A 21,316-nucleotide genomic window follows, 5' to 3' on the forward strand; every position below is an offset into this window, starting at 1 on the left:
CAGAAGGGGTACCCACTGTATTCACTGCATGCCACTGCTGCAAATACATGTGTTGCCTCTCATTGCAGGGTTATCAACCAGCATTTTTCAGCAGGATAATGCTCCTCCACACATAGCAAGAGTTTCCAAGGAATGTCTCAACCAGATTGCAACCATTCCTTGGCCTGCCCAATCACCAGATTTATAACTAATCAAGCGTGGGAGCAGCCGGGGTGCCAGCTTAAGCAGCCTGTGAGTATAGAGCATTATCTACATTATCTGCAATCCGAGCTGCAACATCTGTGGATAAATGTGCTGAAGGATGCCATACGGAACCTGTAAGCCTTCGTGGTGCACTGTATCTCATCTCGTATCCAGGCTAGATGTGCTCAACAGGGTACTACAGCCTCCTAGAGACCCATTACAGTTGTTGGTCATTATAGTCTGTCTGTGTAAAAGCTTTAAGACAAATGTTTAACAAAGGTTTTCGATAGGTATCAACTGTTACATACACTACCAGTCAAAAGTATGTACAAAAAATATATATATATATTTTATTTTTTCCCTAATGAATATTGAAGTCATCCAGACTATGAAGGAACACATAAGGAATCATGTATTTACTTAAAGGTGTTAAACAAACCAAAATACTCTGTAAAGCTGTTAGGTGCTCTTATCTTGGGTTTTCTCAACTTGCAGATTCTAAGGTTGGTAACTTTGATAAACTTATCCCGTGCTACTTTTTAGGGTCCTGATGAGAGCCAGTTTCATCATAGCGTTTTATGGTCTTTGTGACTGCTCTTGAGGATACTTTGACATTGTAAGTATGAGCAGCAGATGAACAAGAGCGTGAAAGGCTAGTATTCCCTAGTGTCCCCTTCTCTTTATTATAGGGGGTTGAAAGTTAATTAAAAATGCAGTAAAAAAGACAGAAAAATACAGCTCTGGAAAAAATAAGAGAACACTTCAAAATGATGAGTTTCTTTGATTTTACCAAATTAAAATCCTGGATGATTACAGCCATCAAACCAAACTGAACTGCTTGATTTTTTGCACCAGGAGTAAAGGCATAAACTTATCCAAAAGCAGTGTGTAAGACTGGTGGAGGAGTACATGCCAAGATGCATGAAAACTGTGATTAAAAACCAGGGTTATTCCACCAAATATTGATTTCTGAACTTTTAAAACGCTGCATTATTTGAGGTCTTTTTTGTTATTTTAGCTATTTCTTATTTTCTGCAAATAATGCTCCAAATGACAATAGTTCTTAATATTTTTGGAATTTGGGAGAAATGTTGTCTGTAGTTTATAGAATAAAAGAACAATGTTCATTTCACTCAAACATATACCTATAAATAGCAAAATCAGACAAACTGATTTACAAACTAAAGTAGTCTCTTAATTTTTTCTTCCAGAGCTATATGTAAATCATATTGGTGCTTTGCTGCCACGTTCAACACTCAATGCAAGCACTTTCTTTTCACTCCTGTCCCCCTCTGTGAGAGTGACCGACAAACCATCAAAGTGTGCGGCTAGTGAATAGTGTACGATCTCAATAATGACCAGCACATTCCTGAGAGAAGAAACAATGGATCAGAAAAGAATTCAAGTGTTTTATTTCTCTGTGTCTTTTAATCATTTTTTCCATTTAGACGCTGCCCAAGAAGGAGGAAACCACAGGCCACAAATCCACGGGGAGCCATGTTAGAGAGAGAGAGAAATTCAAGCTGACTGACCACAAAACACCACACATTACTCTCGAGCATGTGTGTGTGTGTGTGGGGGAGAGTGAGAGATTAAAATCTGACTGTGTTTATAATATATGCAGTGGGTCAATAAACCCTATAGAATAGAAACCTATACCCAAACCTTTTCTCAGAAGAACATAAAATAAATGTTTTACTGGGAAACCGAAAGGCAGGTTGGCCCTTAGTGCAGATCAGGTGTTATTGCTTCTACAACAGTTAAAAATGTGGAAGCACCGCCCTCTGCTGTTCAAATGGAGGAAGTTTTCCTTTAAATAAGCTTCAAGATTCAAGATTCAAGTACAGGTGTACATGTGAGTGAAAAACTTGGGTGCAGATTCCCACTAATATGCAGAGAACAATCATTACAATAAGTATAAAAAAATAAAATATAATATAAAATAAGATATACAGATACTTTTATAGCATAAACAATATACACAGTACACTCAATAACAATACACATAATAACTTACACTATAGACAAATATTGCACAGAAATATGTTAAGTAAGAGTGAATAAGTAAATATAAAATGCTATGTAGATATGCAGATATGCAGAGTGTGTGTGGAAATGAGGAAGTAGTCCAGTAGGTGACAGAATAACTATGAGTAAGTGCAGGTAAGGAATGAGTTGATTCCTGATGAGCCTGATTTCTTTCCCATTTTGAAAAAAAAAAAAAAAACAAATTGAAACAGTGTACATTCAATATTTATTTATTTTTTTACATACAGTAGCAGTCAAAAGTTTGTACACACCTTTCAAGAAATCCATTCAAGAGATAACTCGCTCTTCTTTTCTTCAGGCAGTCATAATAAGAGCCAGTTTCATCATAAAGTTGTTAATGGTTTTTCAAGGAGCATTGCTGTATTGTAGTTGCATTTGGTTGAAAAGATTGAAATAAGGAGTAAAGGTCAGAATGTTAGTTAACTTATTGGATGGTACCCCTCTCATGAGTTTGAATTTTTTACATGTTTGTCACTCTTAAATGTTTCAGATCATCAAACAAATAAAAAAATAGTCAAAGACAACACAAGTAAACACAAAATGCAGTTTTTAAATGAAGGTTTTTATTATTAAAAGAGGAAAAAAAACAAACCATGACCCTGTGGGAAAAAGTGTTTGGCCCCAGTTAAAACATATTAACTGTGGTTTATCACACCTGAGTTGCATTTCTTTAACCACACCCAGGCCTGATTACTGCCACACCTGTTCTCAATCAAGAAATCACTTAAATATGACCTGCCTGACAAAGCAAAGTAGACCAAAAGATACTCAACAGCATGCCAATATCCACAGAAATTCAGGAACAAATGAGAAAGAGAGCAACTGAGATCTATCAATCTGGAAAAGGTTAAAATGCCATTTCTAACGTTGTGGGACTCCAGTGAACCACAGTAAAAGCCATTATCCACAAATAGCGAAAACGTTTACCCCAAGAGGACAACCATGACTTATCCGAGAGGTCACACAAGACTGTGCAACATCATCCAAAGAACTGCAGGACTCTCTTACCTCAGTTAAAATCAGTGATCATGACTTCACTACAAGAAAGAGACTGGGTTAAAATGGCCAAGACAAAAAACACTGCTGAAAACATCTTGATGATCCCCAAGACTTTTGGAAAAACACTCTGTGGACTGACGTGACAAAAGTTGAACTTTTTAGAAGGTATTTGTCCCATTACATCTGGCATAAAAGTAACACCCAATTTCAGAAAAAGAACATCATGCCTACAGTAAACCATGGTCTTGGTATTGTCTGGGGCTGTTTTGCTGCTTTAGGACCAGGACAACTTTCTGAGATAAATGGAACCATGAATTCCACTGTCTGCAGTTGTGAGCAATTATGAGTATGATTAGCGCTGAAATGTTGTCACTATAAGTAAAATACCTTCTGCTACATACTGAGAACAGCAGGTCTTCAGTGAGCTTGCATTTGCCATCATGGTTTTCCTAGACCTCATGCTCATGTGCTAAACACAAGGTCCAATCCAGTCCATCCCATTAAATGATCTTGGCATTTTATTAACATTGGCCTATTTTGCAGTCTGCTGCACTACAATTCCCAGCATGCACTGCAATGTAAAAAATATCAAGAGAATCAATGTGAAACCAAAAATATATGACCTAAAACATGATCAGGCATGTGCTAAAAGTATATAAAGAGAACCATGTTACAAATGAAATAAAAAGACTTGTATTTAGTCATTTATTTATCAAGGAAAGTGATCCAATATAGATGAAATAAGAGTCAGGTCTTTTTAATAAATGGGACTACAATCAGGTGTGAATGGGCAGATCCTGTTTTATTTAAATAACAGGGATTTTATTAATAAGTCTGCTTTTCACAACACATGTGTGGAGGTGTATCATAGCAAAAGGAGATTTCTGAGAACAATAGAACAAGAGTTGTTGATGCTCATCATGCTGTAATATGTAATAAAACCATCTCTAAAGGGTTTGGACTCCACCAGTCCACAGCAGGACAGATTGTTTCCCTCCCCAGGACTGGTCGACCAAAAAAACACTAAGAGCAAGACGTCTGCGAGATCACAAAGGACCCGAGGGGAACTTCTAAGCAACTGAAGGCCTCTCTCACATTGGCTAGTGTTAATGTTCATCAGGATAACACTGGACAACAATGGGGTGCAAGGCAGAGAAAGCTACCGTTCTCCAAAATAAAAAATAGCTGCTCGTCTGCGGTTTGCTAAAGATCAAATACACAAGCCAGAATGCTATTGAAAGAATATTTGTGAATGTATAAAACCAAAATAGAATGATTTGGTTAAAATGAAAATCATTATCTTTGGATTCCAGCATAAGAACTTCATCCCATCTGTGAAACATGGTGGTGGTAGTGTCATGGTTATGACCTGTTTTGCTGCATCTGGGCCAGGACGACTTGTCTTAATTAATGGAATAATGAATTCTGAATTATATTAGAGAATTTTAGAGGCAAATATCAGGACAGCTGTTCATGAATGGAATCTCAAGGGAAGGTGGGTCATGCAGAAAGACAATGTCCCTAAGCACAGAAGCCGTTTTACCAAGAGTAGTTCAAGAAGAATAAAGTTAAGATTTTGAGAACGGCCATGTCAATGTGCTGAGCTTAATTTAATGGAAATGTTGTGGATGGACCTGAACCGAGCAGTTAATGTGAGGAAACTCACCAACATCCCAGATTTAAAGCTGTTCTATATGGAGGAATGGTCTAAAATTCCTCCAAGCCGGTGTTCAAGACTGATTAACATTTACTGAAAATGTTTAGTTACAGTTTTTTTTTACACCAGATACTGAAAGCAAAGGTTCACATACTTTTTCCACTGATGAATATGTAAAGCAGAATGGACTGTGTTTAATAAATTCCTCATTATGCTCAATGATTCAGTATATAGTAATATTTTTACAGTTCACTGGTGTTGTGCAGGTGAAGCTTCCTCAGTGCTCTGTACTTTGGCAGGTGGAATTCCCTCTGTGTATTATTCTCCGCTTCATTAAGGGACTCAGAAAATGCAGAAGTGCCTGAGGGACAGGTGATTACGCATTAATTATTTACACACTGCTCCTTAAAGACACTTACACATGGGCTTTTCAGTGGGAGAGAGAGAGAGAGAGAGAGAGAGAGAGAGAGAGAGAGCACTCATGTTCTTTGTGGAAATACTGCAACAACCATGTCAAAATTAGTATTAGCCATAAATATAACCGGATAAATGTTGGGGCAGTAGAGAAAATGCTAATAAAAACGCACATTTTGCAATTTTTTCTTGAACAAATATTCCCTGATATTTATGCCATTGTAGACAATATGAACCCGAAATACTATACATTATATTGCTGTCTACACTTTAATGTTCTTGAGCTAATCTGAAGCTACATGAAATTTGAAGGTCTGTAGTGATTTGACTCTGCAGAAAGTTGGTGATCTCTGTGCACTCTCAACATCTCAACATCTGCTGACCCTACTATATTATTTAACACTGACAGAGCCAGTTGTTTTCATTCCCTGTTACTTTCACTTTATTATAATTTAACTCACAGTTACACAGGTGCTACATTCTATCACGATACCACGCTGGAATTCACTCAGCTCCTGAGAGCGTCCCATTATTTTCTATATACATACAGTACTGTAATCACAGTTTTCATGCATCTTGGCATGTTCTCCTCCGCCAGTCTTACACACTGCTTTTGGATAACTTTGTGCCACACCTGGTGCCAAAACTCAAGCAGCTCAGCTTGGTTTGATGGCTTGTGACCATCCATTTTCCTCTTGATCATATTTCAATTTGGTAAAATCAAAAACTCATAGTTTTTTAAGTGTTCTATTTTTTTTCAAAGCTGTATATTTTTTTTCCTGTTTATGGTTAGTTGGTGAGTTAGGATTAGTTTCTCTCTTAGTTTGCTTTTTTATTTGATAAAATTGGGTTGATTTTTGGGTTAGAGTGAGTTTTCTTTCGATTGTTTGTAAATAGTTGTAAATATATTTTTGAATTTTTAAACACTTGAGTCTTGTCTTTTTTTTTTCTTTTTTTTATTTACACATTTAATTCCCACTCTAACTTTTTTGCCTACACTGCTGAATCTGTCATAACATATCTTTTTCCAAATTGGGGTTGTACATATAAAATAAATTTAGGATAAATTTTTTTTTAAGAATAGAAAAATACCATTTTTCAATTTAATTGTATACATTTTTAAACAAACGTTTTCATCAACTCTTCAGAGGTTTTGGGGTGCTGAGCAGCAGGGTTGGTGTGAGTTATGTGATGTCAGAAGAATTAGAAACCACACTGCAGTCAGATAGCGCTCTCTAGTGGTTTCCAGTTGAATCACCAGGCTTTCAGAAGGAAAGATGTGATGTCACCAGGCCAAAAGTCCACCTATGTTTTATCAGAGGTTCAGAGCATCAGAGCAATTTTACTGTTTTAATTACAGGTTATCTGGTCATTAGTTGGTAAATAACTGACTGCTCATTCATTTTACTGCTGTATTTACCAGCAAATATGATTAGGATAGAATGTCTTTTGGTACATTGTTGTCACATGAACAGATGTACTCATTTTTGTGAGATACTGTATATAATGTTGGTATGCTGAAATGGTCCCTCTCTGTGGATGTCTGGTGCAAATCACTACACTCTTAAAACACACGTGTTGAAAATAACACAACTTGTGTTGTTTTTTAACACATCTCTATGTCCAGAATGGGACAACAGAACTTTTGTTAATATTAACACATTATGTGTGTTGCAGTATTTAACATAACGTTTGTGTAAATGTTTGCAACAGGTTTTTGTGTTACTTCACAGTGAATCAACACGTGTTGTGTAACTGTTCCTAGTAGCTTACAATTAGAAAAATATACAAACACAAGATTACATATCGACATGAATTTTATTTTTCGATCACACACACATACATCAGTTGCCAATACATAAAATGTCACCATGTAGAAAAATTAATAAAAGTACAAATAATACCAAGTTTACAGTTAGATTGAACTTTGCACATTTGTATCATATTAAGTGCTTTTCAGAATCACAGCAAGTGTACATACTGAGAAGTAAAACATTTACAAAGTTTTTAAGATGAACATTTTCATATTCCTGTCTTCTCCAAAATGTATACCATTCACACCAGTTGTTTGTGAATCACATAAATCACACAGTTATTTGTGAAGCATGCAAGGCTTTCGTCTTGGAGGGGAATTGCAACATGATCGTTTGTCGCCACAATGATGTACTGGACCCCTGCGTTGGGGTTTCCAAGACTCACCAAGCGTGGTTGCTTCATTTGAGTTGACGAATCATCGGCAGTGCGAGGGGTTTGCAGAAGAGTAGTGATGCTGGTTCCCATCTGAAAAATTAACAGTGCAGGCAAAATAAATGTTAGTGATGCAGTTATTAGGACTGTAACGATACATTCAACTTATGAATCGGTTTGTGTCACCCCACGATTTTTTAAATAAATCTTTTTAAATTAATTAATTTGCTTTTTTCACATTTGCCAACATTTTGAAATAAAATCTTGAATAAAAACTATGATAGTTTATAGGTAGAATAGGCTACAAAAGGCTACTAATATTTTTTTTAAAAGGCAGCTTGCATAAGTACAGGCTTTTATCTTGCTGTACTAGAGGATGCTTGCCATTAGTGCCAGGTTCATTATAACTAATTCAGGCCCATCTTACCGGCTTTATCTCCAACATGTAGGATATCGCTGACTTGACGCTGCATTTACTCCATCCTTTGCTCCTTCCTGATGCAGTGGGAGGTAGACAATGGATCAGCATTTGAGGGCTCTGAAGCATTTTGATTCTGCACAAAAGAAAGAAAATAAGAAAAGAAAATCCCAAACACATAGGCATTTTTTAATCCAAAGACAGTCACTAGTAAACCATGTTAACTTAACCTTGAGGTAGTGGTAAATCATCTAATAGAATAGCCTGGATGCCTTATTTTCTTAACTAAATCACATCTGTGGGCTATCTTTTAGCAGGTTTATCCCTTCCTGTAGGTCAACCAAGCCAGGATTGTCACTTAACCATGTTCATGAAATACCCCCAGTTCAGCTTTAGTGATTCACAAGTAAACTACCTAGTTAATTACCTACCTACCTATGTCCCTAGCATGCTTAGCTTAGAATCTACTAGCCTACTGAGTGAACTCTCAGTGTTACCGTCAAAAGCATTTGTTGTCTTCTGAGGTCAATGACAACCTTCTACCTTAAGTTTCACTAACTATTGTTAAACTACTAAACCCTGACATCTTCATCCTCTAACGGAGGTTATTTTCCCTTGGTCACTGCTGCCAAGCTAATGTTCCTTCGTCATACTAGCTAGCTAGCTAGCCAAACTGGAAGTTTTTCAACACAATGTTTTCACCAAACTATATCTGTCACGTTAACACTGCGAAACAAACGCATTCATATTACTGTCTTTATGAGCAATGTCACCTCCACTCAATCACACGTACCTTGACTTATAAGTGACGAATTTCCAAGCTCTCGCTCGTCGACTCAAGCAAGCTCCTCGGAGAAACTGCTCACTCACAGGAAACTGTAGTTCATCATCCAACCACTAGTCGGAGCTGCAGTAGCCCAAGCCCCGCTGTCTTTACACCAGTCACAGAGCTACAGCCCAGCCACGGGCTACAGGGCTCAGCTTTTCTTAAATTAATCAAAGTAGAAAATAAAGGTTTTAACCCCACTAACTGGATAATACAGCTCTCTACGCTTCATCTTTCAGCCCAACCAGATAACAGCAGCAGTTTAGAGCAGCCGTCACGGAGTCACTGCTCGGATTACATTATAAACAGGTCAGTTAGCGCGCTGCTAACCTCATGATGTTTATAACTACGGAGTTCACTGGACACACCACGGCTGCAAGGTAAGACTGTTGAAGGCTACTGAAGACTATTAAAGGCTATTGGAGGTTATTGAAAGGGTTATTGGGGGCAGAAATCAGTACAGGCTGGTTATTTAAGTCAGCGTTTCTCAACCTTTTTTATATCACGACACCCTTTAAATATATGCGAGAAGTCACGGCACCCCAGTTTACGGGGGGGGGGAGGGGGTGGGTGCTGGCGCAGTACTTCAGTTGAGAAGGGGGGGGGGGTTTGGGGGGTGCTGGCGCAGTACTTCAGGTGAGAACGAGGGGTGTTGCTGGCGGAATATGAAATAAAATAGCGCGTGCATCGCGTGGGGGACAAAAACTCTACAGTGTGTCCCAATTTAGGGGCTGCATCCTTCTGAGTCTGTATTCGAAGACAGATTGCGTCACAGCTGCGCAGTAATACACCGCCTCTGTGGGTCGCATCCTTCAGAGTATGCTGCCTGTGAATTGGGACACACCCCGACACGAGCTGACTCTGGAAAGGAAATATGCACGTGAGGCGCAATATTTTGACGGCACCCCCGATGAAGCCAGACGGCACCCCAGGGTGCCGTTGAGAAACACTGATTTAAGTGATTCATGTCCTCGTCCTTTGCTGCAGTGAAACTGTGACTAGCGTTGTCACAGTGATGTTTGTTATCGTCATTTAAACAGATTTTGTCAGGTAACGTTATTGTCTTATACATATTTACACATAACTTAACGTTATATCTCTCCTAAAAAGCGTTTATTTTGGTCAGTAACACTCTTGTTTATTTACTAGCAGCGTAAATTACCAGTGTTTGCTTAGTGGTGAAAGCTTTTTAACTGTTTCGCGGAGTTCACTGCGACAGTAGCTTCACCCAAATTTATTTATTTATTTTTTTAATGAGAATCGATTCAGAATCGTTCAATGTTAGATTCGTGATTCGCGACTCTCTCTTTCTCTTTCCGCCTCGTGTTAGGCTAGTTAACATCCACGGCTCTCCCCTCTGTTCTCTGAATGCTACCTACATTTATGTTTGAGTGCTTAGAACTGCTAATAAATGAAAGAAGTGCTTGGGAACTCACCCTGGACTCCTGTGACTTGCTTTGAAAGAAAACCAAGTGAAGTAAAAGTGGGTATCACCCTAGAGCAGTTATGTCTAGCCCAAAGAACTACAAGCTCCACTGGTTCCTGTCCACAGCCGGGAGAAACAACTGCCAGGAGAAAAAAAAAAAAGGTGACGCGTGATAGGAGGTGAGCTCCGCGGTACAGTTAAAAAGCTCCGCGGGAGAGTAGGTGAACTCTGCGGTACAGTTAAAAAGCTCCGCGGGAGAGTAGGTAAGCTCCGCGGGAGAGTAGGTGAACTCCGCGGTACAGTTAAAAAGCTCCGCGGGAGAGTAGGTAAGCTCCGCGGGAGAGTAGGTAAGCTCCGCGGGAGAGTAGGTGAACTCCGCGGTACAGTTAAAAAGCTCCGCGCGAGAGTAGGTGAACTCCGCGGTCAGTGTTGGGAGTAATGGCGTTACTAACGCCGTTACTTTTTTTCAGTAACGAGTAATCTAACTAATTACTATGACTGTAACTATAACGCCGTTACCATTTCCGACACCCCCTTACTGCACATTACTTTAGCAGCTCTATGAACTTTTTTTTTTTTTTTACTTCGCTTTGCCCTGGTTAACCCCTCCTCTGTCCGGTGAACTTGAGCTTCTGGCCGCTGTGCCTGTGGTTTGGCGTGGTGAAGTGAGGCACAATTGTGACGATTTGCTGCTCTAATCAATTCAGTGATTGCCGTGGACAACCCAAGTTCCGAATTAAGGACGTTAAGCTCTTTTTAGCTGCTCCGGTTTTTGTGGTGCTGCTGCTTTCTATTTTAGAGCTTAGATTCTCTGCCCGAATCCCACCTGACCTGAGGACCGACCCGAAATCAGGCTCCTATTTTTATTTTATATAAAGCTCTGGTGTGATAATCACAATGTTGCTAAGTAACCAATTATTATTGTTCACTAAAGTGAACGAAATAGCGAAAACTGAAAGTGAAAAACATTTGTGTTAACTGAATCTAATAAAAACGGTAATTAAAAGGAAAAACATAACTATCTCGAACTGTATTTTGTGTTTATAACTAAAACGAACTGAAATTACTGATAGAATACCCTCATTTTTGTGTTTAATTTATTTATAAGCGCTGTTGTACAGCGGAGTTGTACAGCGGGAGTTGTTGTGTTCTTGTGTAAAGCGCTAGCGCTAGCAAGCCCACCCTAAAATGAACAGAAAAAATAAAAACAAAATAAAATTAAACTATTATAAAAATGAAAAATGTAATCACGTAGCTCTGGGCGCATGTGAACTCCTCTGCGTTTGACTTGCAGCATTGTGTGTAGCTGTTCTTAAAAATCATTTAAATTAAATAATAGTTCTATGCTTCTATGTTACAGTGTTAATTAACATAATTCTGATTTTATTTCGCTCATTCAATCAGCCCGAAAACAGACAGTTTATGGGGCGCATCGGGTCGGGCTCATAATGACAGTTTATGGTTCGGGCTTGGGCAGAATGTGCACGGGCTCCGGCTGGGTCGGATTTTTTGGGCACGATCTAAGCTCTATTCTCTTTTGGTGAAGCTGTTATATTAATACCATTTTAACGGGCATTAAATTGTTGTTTTTGTCCATTATTTTGTTTTATATATACATATTTCTTTTGAGTGTGGCTTGGTTTGTTAAATTTCATCCCCAGACGTGTTTTTCCGCTTTTTTCAGTATTACAAGTTTTAGTAATTTTCTTTGGTTGTGTGGAGAATTTCGTTTTATTTTTTTGAAATTCGTTAGATTATATTTTTGTCAACATTTTGGGTTTATTTTCGTTTGTTATTTTTTGTTATTTTTCTAATAATAATAGTAAATGCATAATTGATTTCCTTTTTTTGACGGGCGAATAATAAAAAGTAACGCGATAGTTACTTTAACTGGTAACTAATTACTTTTATAGTGGAGTAACTCCGTTAGTAACTCAGTTACTTTTTTGGAGAAGTAACGAGTAACTATAACTAATTACTTTTTCAAAGTAACGTGCCCAACACTGTCCGCGGTACAGTTAAAAAGCTCCGCGCGACAGAAGGTGAACTCCACGGTACAGTTAAAAAGCTCCGCGCGAGAGTAGGGGAACTCCGCGGTACAGTTAAAAAGCTAATTTTTTGTACATAATTATATCTAATGTTCCACAGCTTGTGGCTGTGTAACATTGATGAGTGTTTTCCAGTTTTAACATTGTCTTCCTTTTAGAAATGAATTCAGGATTAGTTAACCATGCTAAAAATTAGCCATTCATTATTGTTGCAAATAGTGCTGGACGATATGGCCAAAATTTATATCACGATATATTCCTTAAATTTCGGTCGATACGATATAATTTCGATATCTATCTATATATAATTTCGATCTATCTATCTATCTATCTATCTATCTATCTATCTATCTATCTATCTATCTAATGGAAATCTGTACCTACTACTGTCTGAAAATTTAATTTAAGACATTGAAACCTCCTTTCACAAAAACTGTAATACTTTAGAAATAAAAGTAGTCAAAATAAATGAATGCTCAATATTATTTGCATATAGCAAAATAATAACATGACATCCCTGTCAAACATAAGCCTATATAACTATTACCAATAAAAATAACTTTAAATTACAACAGAGGCAGAGCTTTTTATTCTTTGTGAACAAATTTAACAGATTAAAACAAGTGTTTCAACTAGGACATAGAATACAATAAGCCTTTATATACATAAAAGCAACAAGATTTTCCCGTAAAATAAACAAACCTACAGGCTTTATCAACTATGAATAACTTAGTTACAACATAAGCTATAAAAGTGCTTCAGTCAGTATAAGAAAAATATTGTATGTAGTGGAGTTGCTTGAAGTGGTGGAACAGATTAGATGTATTAACATTACCGCTGCTGGTCGGCTGCACTCTCCGGCACAATTTGCAGCAAAGCGGCAAGGGAGCGGACCCGCGGGCGAGCGAGCGGACCCGCGAGCGTTCCCGCGGCCGGCCTCGAGGACCCGCGAGCGGACCCGCGGCCGGCCTCGAGGATCCGGGGCCGACCGAATCGAGTCTACCTTAGCCTTGGATCCGCTCGTCGAGACATGTGTGCTGCGTAGCGAAGCGGACCCGAGCCTAGCCATTTTAACCTAGCCTTTCCTAGCCTAGCCTATTTGGCTACGTGCCTGTGTGGTTACGTCATCACGCATTGACGTAGCCCAGCTACGGGGGCTGAATGTGTTGAGCTCTGCGGCGAGCTGACGCCAGTAAAAAACGCCTGTCCGTGATTCTAATACATATCGATATACCACAAAACTGATATCACCGTTATTGAAACATTTCTTATCGCGATAAATACCGATATCGAATTATTGTCCAGGCCTAGTTGCAAAAAGATTTAATACAGTAAGGAACCTAAGTTTATTGTTTTAAATAAATGTTCTATTTTTTTAAATTGTCCTTTCATCTTTTTATCTTATTATTGTGGCACTGTCACTAAATTGTACTTTCACAATGTGAGAGAGAATGAGTGAGAACAAGCATCAGGTATATCTGTCTAATTCTCAAACGGCAAAACATCTGCTATGTTAATCTAGGAGTAAGTCAGTGTAGAAAGCATAAATATAAATCCATATAAATGTCAGAAAAAATATAGCTAGTAACTAATAGTTACTGTGCGCAAGTATATTTTATTTTATAGTTACGGCTGGTAAACTACTGTGTGTAGCTAAATAGCCAACAAAATGGAGCCCTCTGAAGCGAGGAGAAACATTACGTAAGGTGAGCTAAATTTGGTCCAATGCGAAGGACAGTCAGAGGTATGGAGCTAATTCAAGTTAGTTGTTGATAGAAACAACACGTGTGTCGACTTTGCAGAGTGTGTTAAGTGCAGAGTGCTATAAGCTTAAAATAAAGGCTATAAAATAAGGCTATATGCTTAAAATAAAAAAAATTGTTTGTTCAGAAAGCATTTTATATTCTTAAACATCGTTAATTATATTTTTAGAAATTATAATAATTATTAATTAATTATAAATAAATTAATTATTAATTTTAAATGATTGTTAGTTTGGTTCAATAAGTGTCACGTCTTGGCCTCGTCTCGTGTCTCTGTGTGCATTCCCCACGTGACCTGTGCTCCCCTGTGTCTCCCGTCTCAGTACTTTTCCACATGTGTTTCTAATTTGTAGCTCCGCCCCTCGTTACCTGTTTCCCCAGGTGTTCATTGTTTCATGTTTAGTATAAATAGTACTTGTTAGTCTACGTTTGCTGTCGGTCTTTGCACCTTCCCCCGTTGTTTGTCTTGCCACGTTCGCTATAGTTATTTCCACGTTCTCTAGTTCTTCGTTTTGTATTTATCTCCGTTTATTCCCTGTATATTTCTAGTTTGTTTTCTTGTTTGGTTATCGGTCACGTTATTTCTAGTCACGTTAAGTTCCTGTTAGTTTCTTTGTTTATGTTGTATATATTTACGTATTTATCCCTTGTATATATTTCCTCGCCCTGTTTTGTTATTATCTGTTTCACGTTTTTTCCCTGTTTGTTTATGCACCTATTTATATCCGTTATTCCCCTGTTTGTTTATTTGTTTCTTTGTTATTTAATAAAGTTTGTCTTACCCGCGTTTACGTCCGCCTCCCGTCTGGTCCCGCGTTACAATAAGTGTGCAGGGCATAGCCATTTTTTTGTGTTTTTGGACAGGCTATTTGCTAAATGTTTGTTTGTTAAGAAAGTATTTTATATTCTTAAACCATGTTAAATTATATTAGATTAGAGGAAGGTCATTCCGACATAATTTTTGTGGCGCAGTACTTCAGGTGAGAACGAGGGGTGTTGCTGGCGGAATATGAAATAAAATAGCGCGTGCATCGCGTGGGGGACAAAAACTTTACAGTGTGTCCCAATTTAGGGGCTGCATCCTTCAGAGGCTGTATTCGAAGACAGATTGCGTCACAGCTGCGCAGTAATACACCGCCTCTGTGGGTCGCATCCTTCAGAGTATGCTGCCTGTGAATTGGGACACACCCCGACACGAGCTGACTCTGGAAAGGAAATATGCACGTGAGGCGCAATATTTTGACGGCACCCCCGATGAAGCCAGACGGCACCCCAGGGTGCCGCGGCACCCTGGTTGAGAAACACTGCTTTAGAGGAGTGTTTCTAACTCTGCTCCTTTATCTTCAATAAATAAAAACATAATAATCTAATTTCCTTGTGGTAAATGACTATTTCAGTAGTTCCACTAGTAATTAATGTATTTATCACACTGTTGATATTATAATATCTAATCTGTTCACAGAGAACAGCATCTCTGGTGTTCAGCTGAAGCTCCTCTACGATGGAGTCTCATCTCTCCACATCTGGAGGAGAACCCCCTGTCCCATAGTGAGTAACTGAACATCAGTCCTGAACACCAGCTCCACTAATGAGTCTCTGATCCTGGAAGATCTCGTGATCATTCAGAATTCTCCTTCACCATCTGAAGAGTCTTTGTGAGATCATGTGCTGCAGAAAGTATTATAATATATGTAATTTAATTATTAATCATGATTCAGATCAGCTTTATTTTCACATCACATGAGTACAGGTTAACAGGTGAGTAAAAAAAAGTAGGTGCATGATCCCACTGAGTATATACACAGTTGCAAGAAAATTATGTGAACCCTTTGGGATTACTTGTATTTCTGCATACATTGGCATTTAATGTGTTCTGATCTTCAGCTAAGTCACAACAATAGACAAACACAGTCTGCTTAAACTAATACCACACACAAATGTACATGTTTGCATGGTTTTATTGAAGACATGTTAATAAAAAAAAGGAGATAAACTTTGCTAATCACTGTCAAACCAGATGTGCGACCATGATGAATTTATTGCCATTGATAAAAAAATGTTGTAACGTAATATTTATCTGCTTGAGACTGCTTTATTTATGATGACTCTGCAGTTTTCTTATCTGTTTATAAAGCATGTTTTTATTTGATCTCATTTACAGACTGCAGAAACCCACAGCCGAACCTCCAGAACCCAGCTATGTGTCTATGAAGAGTAACAACTCAATTATTCAACCTCTTACCTTCAGTAATAAAGGAGAACCTCCAGAACCCAGCTATGTGTCTATGAAAAGTAACAACTCAATGATTCAATGTCTTACCTTCAGTAATAAAGGAGAACCTCCAGCATCCAGGTTTGTGTTTAGGAAGAGTGGCAACTCAGTGTTTGACACATGTCTTGTGATAATTTATACCTAGTTTATTATGACAACCTACACATATCATGCTTCCAAGGAATCGATCTACCATGAAAACTCATAACATGATAACCATAAAAATAACATTATTCATTTAGCCCTGGTCAGAATGAATAAATTGTCAGGCATACCTTCATCCTGACTCTCTTTTTTTGATTACCTCTTTTTGGATTTATCCTGTATTATAGTACTTTTATTAATTCATTTTTTTATTAAAATTGTAATAATTATATTTCAATCAAAAAACATAAAAGAAAAAAGTATATGGGGGTTAATTAAATTCAAATTGACAGTAAAATTGAGAATGTATAATGATAATAAACATATACATCAGCGTTTACAAAACCTTAACATAGTTAATGGCCTAAGTCCTACTTTTTTCTTTTGATTAAGATTATATTTCTTAAACTTTAAATTTCTTAGTTTCTGCACCATTTACTTTACGTGCATTTTTTACACCAATAGAACGATTTAGGAGTTTAAGAGAAAATCAGGGAAATGTATGATCCAGTAACAGATGAGAATGACACGTTTTATTGATGTATTCTATGAATTTAAAATATAAATTAATTAATTTGTAAACTTTATAGAGTGTGAGACTGGAACATTAACACGCTCTGAAAACCTTTTCTTCATATATTTGATATTTAGACATTTCATCTTTCTTAACAGTGGGAGGAGTGGTCTTGTCCAGGATCAGTCCAGGTGTGGAGTGTGTGAGCAGGTTCTGACAGATCCAGTCTCGATCACCTGTGGACACAGTTTCTGCAGACGGTGTATCAACAGCTTCAGGAATAGAACTGCTCTGTCAGAAGACTTTATTTGTCCCTGCTGCAGAAAGAGATCTACAACACTTCCTGTTTTACATCCAGACATAGAGGAGTCTATAAATCAGGATTCCTATCAACTAGTGGATGATGTTCTGCAGAGTGTCTTACAGAAACATAAAACCAGCATGAAGAACAGATACAAGAGCTTATAAGAGGGAATCAAAACACCAGAGAATAGAACCCTCCTGAACAGTATTTACACTCAGCTCTACATCATAGAGGGAGAGAGTGAAGTAGTGAATAAAGAACATGAGGTTCTACAGATGGAGAAAAAATCCAGCAGATACTTACAGGACACTCCAATCAACTGCTCAGATATCTTTAAACCTGTAGAAGATCCTAAAGGAGAACCTGAAAATGAGAACATGGCGGATAGTGGTCTCAGATAGATCAAAAGACAAGAAGATGAAAGACTAAAGAAGATCAGAACTGTTCTGACTAAAGGAATTGCTGGAATTGGGAAAACTGTCTCTGTGCAGAAGTTAATTCTGGACTGGGCTGAAGGAAAAGCCAATCAGGATGTAGATTTCATGTTTGTGTTCCCACTCCGAGAGCTGAACCTGATTAAAGAAGATCAGTACAGTCTTCATACTCTGTGTGCTTTCAACCCTGATCTCAAATATCTGGTCCCTAAGATCTACGATACATGCAGAGTTGTGTTCATCCTTGATGGACTGGATGAAAGCAGAATTCCACTGAACTTTGTGGAGTGTGAGAAAGTGTCTGATGTAACCATGACATCATCAGTTGATGTGTTGATTACAAACCTTCTTAAAGGAGAGCTGCTGCCCTTTGCTCACATCTGGATCACCTCCCGTCCAGCAGCAGCCAATCAGATTCCTTCTTGATACATCAGCCGTGTGACAGAAATTCAGGGGTTTAATGATCCACAGAAGGAGGAGTACTTCAGGAAGAAGATCAGTGACCAAGACCAAGCCCAGAAAATCATGTCCCACATTAAGACAGCGAGAAGCCTCCGCATCATGTGCCACATTACCATCTTCTGCTGGATCTCAGCCACTGTGCTTCAGCAAATCCTGACACAGAGTGATACAGAAATCCCTAAAACTCTGACTGAAATGTACTGCCACTTCCTGATCACTCAGACCAGCATAAAGAATGAGAAGTATGGGGAAAGCTATGATAGGGATCCAGAGAAACTGCTGGAATCCAACAGAACTGTGCTTCTGAAACTGGCTAAACTGGCTTTTAAACAGCTGATGATGTGGAACGTGATGTTCTATGAAGAGGACCTGAGAGAGAGAGCGGTATTGATCTCACAGAGGCCTCAGTGTATTCTGGGATCTGCACTGAGATTTTTAGGGAGGAATGTGTGCTTTATCAGAGGAAGGTCTACAGCTTTGTTCATCTGAGCTTTCAGGAGTTCCTGGCTGCTCTCTATGTGTTTCACTGCTACTTGATCAAGAACAATAAGGCACTGGAAGTTTTTAATCCTTGGTTCATTAGGTGGACTGAAAATGTTCCACTGGATAAGCTCCTGTGTGTAGCAGTGGATAAAGTCTTAAAGAGCCAGAATGGACACCTGGATCTGTTCCTCCGTTTCCTGCTGGGCATCTCACTGGAGTCCGGTCAGAAGATCCTACAGGGGCTCCTGATCAACACAGAGAGCAGCTCAGAGAGCATCAACAGAACAGTGCAGCACATCAAAGAATCAATGGAAAATGAATATCTTCCTAATGACAGATCTGTTAACCTGTCCCTCTGTCTGACTGAAGTAAAAGACCAGCATTTATCCAGAAAGATTCAGGAGTTCCTAAAATCATAGAAACGCTCAGAAAATAAACTGTATATAGCAGAGTGTTCAGCTCTGTGCTACATGCTGCAGATCTCAGAGGAGGTGCTGGATGAGTTAGACCTGAAGAAACACTGCACATCAGAGAACATTTAAATGAAACTGCTTCCAGCTGTGAACAACTGCAGAAAGGCTCTGTGAGTATCTAAATGTATATAATGTGAATGTGTTTATTATTTATGTATCCCTTTCTAATGAATTCTACATTCATGGACTTCCAAGTTGCAACCATTGCTGCTGCTGATGTGCAAATGTACACATAGTGTATGTAGTCTCAGTAGAGAAGTGCTGGCAATAGATTAGGACTCTTAAGAAACAGATATGCTGGAACCTACTGCCACCATGTCTAATGCCAAGCCTGGGATAGAGTAATATAACACTGGGATGACTAAAATGTCAGGAGCTTGTGAAAATCACCCTATTTCTTGTCAACTATTAGAGTAATTAGTTATTATTATCTATTTTCTATTTGTTCAAACAAGGTGTGTTATTAAAGTTTACTCATATTAAAGTGATTTTATATAAAATAATTAGCTGTGGCTTTTAAAAACACGACCAAGGTGTTTCATAAAATTAATAAATTATTTACCCTACTTACTTAAAAGTTCTTAATAGTGTAACATGTTGATAAACTGTTTGCATTATCTAGAATTTTTGTAATTAGCTAATGTTTAGATATCTAAAATAACGTTTCATTTTAAAATAATTTTCATTTATAACATTATGGCATATTTATAACCTATGTCTAATTTTTTTTTTACCTATGTCTTCCTTCTTCTTGCCTGCTTTTGCTGCAGGGTCAGAATTCCCATTCTAACTATGGCAAGCTGTTCTACTTGCTCAACTGGCATCTGCCAAACTGGATTAAAATAAATACTTATTTTAAAAAATCTACATAAATAAATAAACAATAAATTACCTAAATATGTATAACTATTAACGTTAAACTGCAAACCGAATTCTAAAAAAGTTGTCACTGTGCAGATGTAAATAATATAACTATATTAGAATGCAGAGATTTGCAAATCTCATATCAAAAAAACATTTTCCTTTTTTAATGAAAAAAATTATTCATTTAGATCCTGAAACAGTTTTGATAAATGATGTGGAAAAGCAAAATTCTGAGTTTATTTTAGTTATTTAGTTTATTATTTCAGATGTTTAGGCTTAAGGATGCTCACAATTCCTTTGGCTGTAGCAACAGCACGAGAACAAGAGAAAGCACATTTACATAAAATCTTAAATTAAAGCTTCATCAATCCCAGTGACAGTGCAGAGAATCTACTGCTCTGGCTTTAATGATAATGCCGTAATTATGAGAAAGTATCTTTTTATTATGTCGTTCAAACGACATAATATGTCTTAATTATAAAAACATCTCGTAATTACGAGAAGTTCTTTGTGTGTCTACCACCGCACTACAGCATTTCTCAGACTTAATGCCGCACTTAATTGAATTAATATAATTCTATTTTACACTTGGCTTAATTCACAAGGAAATCTTAGTGTCACTGAGCGGCATTGATGGCATTTTCATAAGCATTTAAACACGGCAAAGGATTTTGAATCTCAGCTTTTAAACAGCCGTAAAAAATAAACCAGACCTCTCTGTAAAAATCCTAAAGTCAGGCAGACTCATACGCCTCTGATTCATAAGCTCACACTGCACTGACACGCTGCGATATAGGAGTTCACACTGCAGGACAAACACAGCCCGTAGCCAGAGCTCTTTCTGTGTATATGCGCTCGGTTCAGCAGAAACAGGGCAGTTTTCTTAAGTCCTGAAACAAAATGACAGATTATGAACTGTAACATTAAAGCATGAGTATGCAGCAGTAGAGCTTAGATCCAGCCCAAAAAATCCAGCCAGACCTGGCCCGACCGGACCCGCTCCATTGTCAATTAAAATAATGGTATACACTTGTATGTTTGAGAGGAGATAAAATCAACATAAGGTGCTGGAATAAAGAATGCATGATAAATTGGACTGTAAAATTGATTGTGAGGATTTATGAATTCGAACTTACCGTAATTTGAATATTTAAAAAATATCAGAGATGAGGAGCAGTGCAGTGCAGGAGTGCGGGCGTGTGTGTGTGTGTATGCGTGTGTGTGTGTGTTTGTGTGCTCACTGCAGTTCCAGAGCTGTGTGATTACAACATTCTAACTTGTGCAACTTTTTTTGAAAAACATTTTGATTTGTTACTGCTGTATTGTGTATATCACGCCATAGCTTTATATAAAATAAAAAATAGCAATAACAAACAGAGCCCGACCGACCCGCCTG

General features: G+C 38.0%; 1 pseudogene; it reads left to right on the forward strand.

Annotated features, from left to right (window-relative positions):
- The first annotated feature begins 16,071 nt into the window (after positions 1 to 16,071).
- On the forward strand, positions 16,072 to 19,170 carry LOC125804524 (NLR family CARD domain-containing protein 3-like; annotated as a pseudogene).
- Positions 19,171 to 21,316: the final 2,146 nt, after the last annotated feature.

This window comes from Astyanax mexicanus, chromosome 9 (genome assembly GCF_023375975.1).
Source record: "Astyanax mexicanus isolate ESR-SI-001 chromosome 9, AstMex3_surface, whole genome shotgun sequence".
NCBI classification, from domain to species: domain Eukaryota; kingdom Metazoa; phylum Chordata; class Actinopteri; order Characiformes; family Acestrorhamphidae; genus Astyanax; species Astyanax mexicanus.